Below are 6,000 nucleotides of genomic sequence, written 5' to 3'. Positions count from 1 at the left end.
ACTGAAAGGTTTGTCCAGGGAAGTGGTGACTCAAGACTCAAAGACTTGCAGATGTGGCACTTGGGGACAGGGTTTAGTGGTAGATTTGGCAGTGCTGGCAGAGCAGTTGGACTTGATGATCTTGCAGGGCTTTTCCAACCTAAACAATTTTATGACTTAGTGTTCCACTGTGCTACGTTCAGTGTCCCTCAGCCTCCTAAGGATGCATTGTTTATCAGCTTTCCTCCTTCCAAATTCTTTGTTTGTACAGTGGCAGCTTTTGTGCCAATTTTTTTCCCCCCTTTTGCCTGGAGTTATTGGCAGAGCTAATTAGCCACAGAATATAAAAGCCTTGTTCTCCATGGCCGGGCAGTGCTGTCCCAGAGCAGAACCAGTGCTGCCTTGGGGAACGAGCAGAGGGATGGGCTGCCTGAGGATGGGCAGAATGTCTTCACAAAGAGGTACCAGGTTTGTTCCAGCAGTGAATGCAGCTCTTATTCTGGAGGAGCCACGTGTTGCATCCTTCCTTGCTCGGCTCCACAGCCGCACGGATGGCACAGGCCGCGCTCACAGGCTGGCACGGGTGGGGCACGCTGGATGCTGGTGGATCAGAGGGGATTTGCAGGCTCACCTGTGCCTGTGCGGGCGTGGGGGGAGGGCTGTGAGCTGCCTCTGGGTGTGGATGGGTGCACGGGCTCGGGGTGCTGCTCCCTGCGAGCTCAGCCACACCCGGGAGTCACTGCAGGTGAGGAGAACAGGGAGCGGGAGAGGGGCAGCCATGGGGCAGGCCTGGTTGAGAGGGAAAGGGTCCCCCCTCCAGATGCAGGCCTGGCCTCAGCCTCTGGCTGTGAGCTGTAAGAGACCAAGATTTTTCCACATGCAGAAATGCTTGAGGAACTTTTTTATTTTTGTCTTTCTTTTTTTTTTTTTTCTGTTTTTTTTTTTTTGGTCTTTTTTTATTCCTGGACAAATGTCTTCTCCTGACAGGAAACATGACTGGATTGAGTATAAAATGCCGCCGCTGTCGCTGCCCAGCCGAGCCCCGTGTCTGTGTCCCCCTCACGGAGCTGCGGCGGCCGGGGTGGCCCTGGGCAGCCTCGCCCCGCAGAGCGAGGGGACCCCGGGACCGGGCGGCAGCCGCGGCATGGCCGGGGGTGCCCGGCCCCCCGCAGCCCTGCCCGTGGGTGCCTGCGTGACCGAGGGGGCGCGGAACGACCCGCGGGGAGGGGACACCCTGGGGGCAGGGACGGGCTGCCCTGGGCTCCGTGCCCGCTGCTCGGCCCCTGCAGCCCCCGCCGGCCCCCGCGGGCAGCAGCGGAGCCGGGCCCTGAGGGAGGGCAGGGCCGGGGGCTGCGCTCCCCTGGGCTGGGGGAAGGGACAGGAAAATCGAGACGAAGCAACAGCCTCCAGCTTTTCCCTTCCTCTAATCTTGCTTCACTCCCCTTGCTCCCTCTCCCTCCCTCTCCCCTTTCCCCTCCCTCCCTCTTTCTAATTCCTGCCACTAGCTCGGAGCCTCATTCAGCAGCCGCTGCCGCTGGAGTGTAATAGGCTGAAGATGCTGCCGAGCCCGCTCCGCGGCCACTTGTGAATGGGACTTGCCCGGTGTCCCCGCTCCGCAGGCGGCCGAGGGACACGGCCAGCCCCGCAGGTGAGCGGGGGAGCGGCGGGGGCAGAGCGGGAGCGGGGCAGCCCCGCCGGGGAAGGGCAGGGAAGCGGCGGGGCTGAGCGTGTGGGCAGCTCGGAAAGGAAAGGAACGGAAAGGAACGGAAAGGAACGGGGGATGCTCCGGGCCCCCCGAAGTTGGCGGCGCCGGGCAGGTGTGCGGAGCCGAGCGGGGCCGGGCGCGGTGCGGGCGCTGCGGCGGCCGCGGGGCCCCCGGGGCGCGCTCGGCTCTCCGCAGGCAGAAGGAAAACGCTCGGGCAGATGCTGCTTTATTTTTTTTTTTCCCCCCTTCAGTTCTTGCTCGGGGGCGGGGAGGGGGAGGGCGAGCGTTTGGACGTTTTAAAATGTTCCTCCGGAGAAGCAGATGCCGAAAGCCCCGAACTGAAAATTTTTTACTTGCGCCGTAGCTCCCAGGCACGAAATGGATATGCAGGAATTAGGAGTGCATAAAATGAAGGATATTCTAGCCAGAATGAAAAAGGCAAAGACTTGATTTATACCGTTTCTCTCCTCCCCCCATTTATTTATTTAATTATTTTGCTGGCTTTCAAATGCATTACTATTCACAAGGTACCAAAATGGTATCTGTCTCTAACACGGGCTAGTCCAAAAAGCATTAGACTCCTGGGTGATGCATGCATAAGCACATCCCCAAGGAAGGTAAAATAGATCAGGCTGCGGGTCCCCATAAATACCATTAAGTTCAGAATAAAAGTGCTTCCTGTGCAGCCCTTCGGGAGCACATATAGCAGTCTGACATCATGATACAAATGCCTTCACCTCCTATAGAAGTCCCCCTTTATTGTCTACTTTTAAAATATTCATTTGGTGAGGAGAGAACCAGTATATGCTGGGAGAGCTTCTTTGTACCGCTGCTACAAAGGACAGAGTGGCTGTGTAACACAGTATTTACCTACCCAGATATCTGTGACAAAGGAACCTCTTTAGCAAATGAGGTCACTAATTCAGAAATTGGCCCTTTATGAGGAGAATGCTCACTTCTTTTTCACGTTCCAATTACTAGCAAGTCTCTAGGAAAGACTTTCTTCCTGTTGATTTGTGATGGTGATACGATAAGGTTTTCACAGACTCCGTGCCTCTCTATTAAGAAATCCAATGTTTTGAATTATTTAATAATGGAACTGTTGAATAAGAGCGGCAGTGCGGGCTCAGGGGCAGGGAAGCACGCATTCGGGCGCTGCTGGATGTCCGTCTGCTTCCCCCCCCTTGCTCTGCCGTCTGCCTCAGTGTTTCCAAAGTCTGTGTGATGCTCCAGGTAAATACTTTGTTCTCCTTTTCCACGCTGGCTAAGGAATCCCAATGAATAAATTGCCTTTCAGTGTAGAAGTCCTGCAGTAATTAACGTGACATCAGCCTCGGCCAGGTCTGTCCGCCGAGGTTTGGAACACAAATCGATGCTTGTGCTCGGTCCTTGGGCTGGCTTTATAGGCAGAGATGTGCGAGTCCATAGCAGGGGAGCTGCAGCTGTTTGCTCGGGAGCAGCGGATCCCTGGCGGGGCTGCACGGTTCCTGCGGCCAGGAGAGGGGCAGGGGGAGCAAGGGAAATGGGGAGCAGGAGGTCTGGTCTGAGCTTCGTGCCTCGACACACCAGGCATTCTTGGAGCAGGTTTCTGAGTCTAGAAAAGCCTGTGCTCTAGAAAACAGAAGTTCTGGATGCAGTTCAAAAGCAGTTCTCCTGCCTCTTGCAGAAGAACAAAATAAAGTTACAAGACTAAGAGCAAGATATTCAGTAAAAGAATTGGAAATCCTTTAGGAAAATTTTACCTAAAGGACATCTTTCTTTGGCAGGCTCTCGTTCTTAGGCCCTGAAATAGGATTTTTTTTTTTCACCTCAGCCTTGCACATCAGAGAATGAGCATAGACAGACAATGCTATTTATAGGTTTCTCCACATCAGCTTTAACTTTACTACAATTGTAAGTGTTGCCTGTCCAAAGAAATCAGTAGGAACTAGATTACTTCATTAGCAGCAATGCTGCCACAATAGGGCACGCCAGGGGATAAGTCATTGCAATTTATCAGCAGCAGTTTCAGAGGAAAATATGTATAGAAATGGTTGATTGAGAGATAGGGCAGCTCAATTAATTTTTCTTCTGCATAAAAATATGGGGAAACTGTGAAGATTGGAGTGATTTCTGTGATTTATCTGATAAAATGATTTAAAGTGTATAATGTGATTTCAGCTTCAATTAATATGCTATTCTGACAACGTCTGACATATTTAATTTAGTGTAAGAAACATATGTGAAGTTCAGAGTTACAGTAGACTGAGACTAGCATTCTTATTTTCTGCAACTGCTCTAACATAACAGCATAACTTGACAAACAAATCTTTGAGTAATGAGAATTCCACAATAGAAGCTATTTGTGGCTCAGATATCATAGAAATTTCAAATAATCTCACACCTAAAATTGGCATATCTTCTTTTGGTGAACCCCCTAACTGAATTTTGAAGCCATTTTGTGAGCTGGATGTTTAGCAAAATATCTCCAGTGTGTGAGAAGCGGAGGTCTCATCTGGAATCAATTAATTTGAAACAGTTTAGCAACATACTTCCTGGACTTTGTGTGCACGTCTGAGTTTTTCTACCAGCATTTTAAGCTAAAATCTCTGTACAATTTCCTATGCCAGAACCATTTTTTATGTTTTTAATAGCACTTCAGCTTTCGTTGTTTCTTTGTTGGGGCCAATCCAAGGCTTGGGGGCAGAAATGATATGGTAGCCATTGATTTAAATGGAGATTGGGTCGGGGGCTTTGTCTGGGTGAACTAAGAGGACTTTGTGGTCATTTTATGCCATCTGTATCTCTGTACATCAGATACGTTATCTCTTACCGGTCGAAGAGCACTGTACCCCTCTGCTTTGATACATGCTGGACATTGAGTAAAAAACCCTTTTATAGTATTTTAGGAGCAAATGCAGCGGCCCCGTGTCGGGTTTTGGCGCTGAGGACTCCGACCGTGAGGCGGGCGGTGCGCGGAGCGTCATCCCCGCGCGCGGGGGCTCGGAGCGCTGCGGCCGCGCTGCGGCGGACGGGCGCCAGGGGGCGCTGCTGCGCCTCCCGAGCCGCCGCTCCCGCGCCGGGACGGACCCGCCGTGCGTGCCCGGGGCTGTTCTCGTTCTGTTCCCGCACCGGGACGGACCCGCCGTGCGTGCCCGGGGCTGTTCTCGTTCTGTTCCCGCACCGGGACGGACCCGCCGTGCGTGCCCGGGGCTGTTCTCGTTCTGTTCCCGCACCGGGACGGACCCGCCGTGCGTGCCCGGGGCTGTTCCCGTTCTGTTCCCGCACCGGGACGGACCCGCCGTGCGTGCCCGGGGCTGTTCTCGGTTCTGTTCCCGCGCCGGGACGGACCCGCCGTGCGTGCCCGGGGCTGTTCTCGGTTCTGTTCTCGCACCGGGACGGACCCGCCGTGCGTGCCCGGGGCTGTTCTCGGTTCTGTTCCCGCACCGGGACGGACCCGCCGTGCGTGCCCGGGGCTGTTCCCGCACCGGGACGGACCCGCCGTGCGTGCCCGGGGCTGTTCCCGTTCTGTTCCCGCACCGGGACGGACCCGCCGTGCGTGCCCGGGGCTGTTCCCGTTCTGTTCCCGCACCGGGACGGACCCTCCGCGTGTGCCCGGGGCTGTTCTCGGTTCTGTTCCCGCACCGGGACGGACCCGCCGTGTGTGCCCGGGGCTGTTCCCGCACCGGGACGGACCCGCCGCGTGTGCCCGGGGCTGTTCCCAGTTCTGTTCCCGCACCGGGAGCGTCCCGCAGGATGCGGGGATGGACCCTCCGCGTGCTCCCGGAGCCGTTCCCGGTTCTGTTCCCGCAGCGGGAGCGTCCCGCGGGATCACGGCCGCGCTCCCCGGGGTTTCACAGCTCTCCAGCCGCTGACCGGCTCAGCTGCGGCCGCGCGGCACCGTCTTGGCTCTGGCGGAGGAGTTTTGGGGCGCTGGAAGCGCGGCTTGTCTGCAGACAAGCTGACTCTACAGCTGGAGGCTGGGCGTGGAGTAAGAGCGCGGGCCCCTCTCGGGAGGGTTTCTGCTCTCTCTCTCGTCCCTTTTCAAAGGCAGGGTCGGTTCGTACCGCACCAAGAGGTCAAAGGCAGAAAACAATGATACAGCAAAACAAGATGTATTTCTTTCAGAGATGTTATTGGGTTTGAGAGATCTTATAAAGAAATCCTTGATAGGAGAAAATAATAATAATAAAAAAAGACATATTAAGCCAAATTGGACTAGTTTTATCAGTTCACATCCAGGTCAGTGGAGCTTACAGCTGAAGGACTGAGAAAAGCAAATTGGTCCAAATCACTTCCATATATCCTGCAGCACCCTGGAATACCAAAGATGTTGT

At 54.6% G+C, this 6,000-nt stretch overlaps 1 protein-coding gene across 1 annotated transcript in view; it reads left to right on the top strand.

Moving 5' to 3' along the window:
- The first annotated feature begins 1,382 nt into the window (after positions 1-1,382).
- The window catches only part of CDH11 (cadherin 11), an 81,369-nt gene continuing 76,751 nt past the window's right edge, over positions 1,383-6,000 (top strand). The window contains exon 1 of the mRNA XM_030956050.1: positions 1,383-1,627. The gene's annotated coding sequence lies outside the window, so the exon portion shown is untranslated. The remainder of the gene's footprint in view (positions 1,628-6,000) is intronic.

This window comes from Camarhynchus parvulus, chromosome 11, assembly GCF_901933205.1.
Source record: "Camarhynchus parvulus chromosome 11, STF_HiC, whole genome shotgun sequence".
NCBI lineage: Eukaryota > Metazoa > Chordata > Aves > Passeriformes > Thraupidae > Camarhynchus > Camarhynchus parvulus.
Note: the sequence above shows the minus strand (reverse complement) of the source record. Positions and strands in the feature narration are given on the sequence as shown.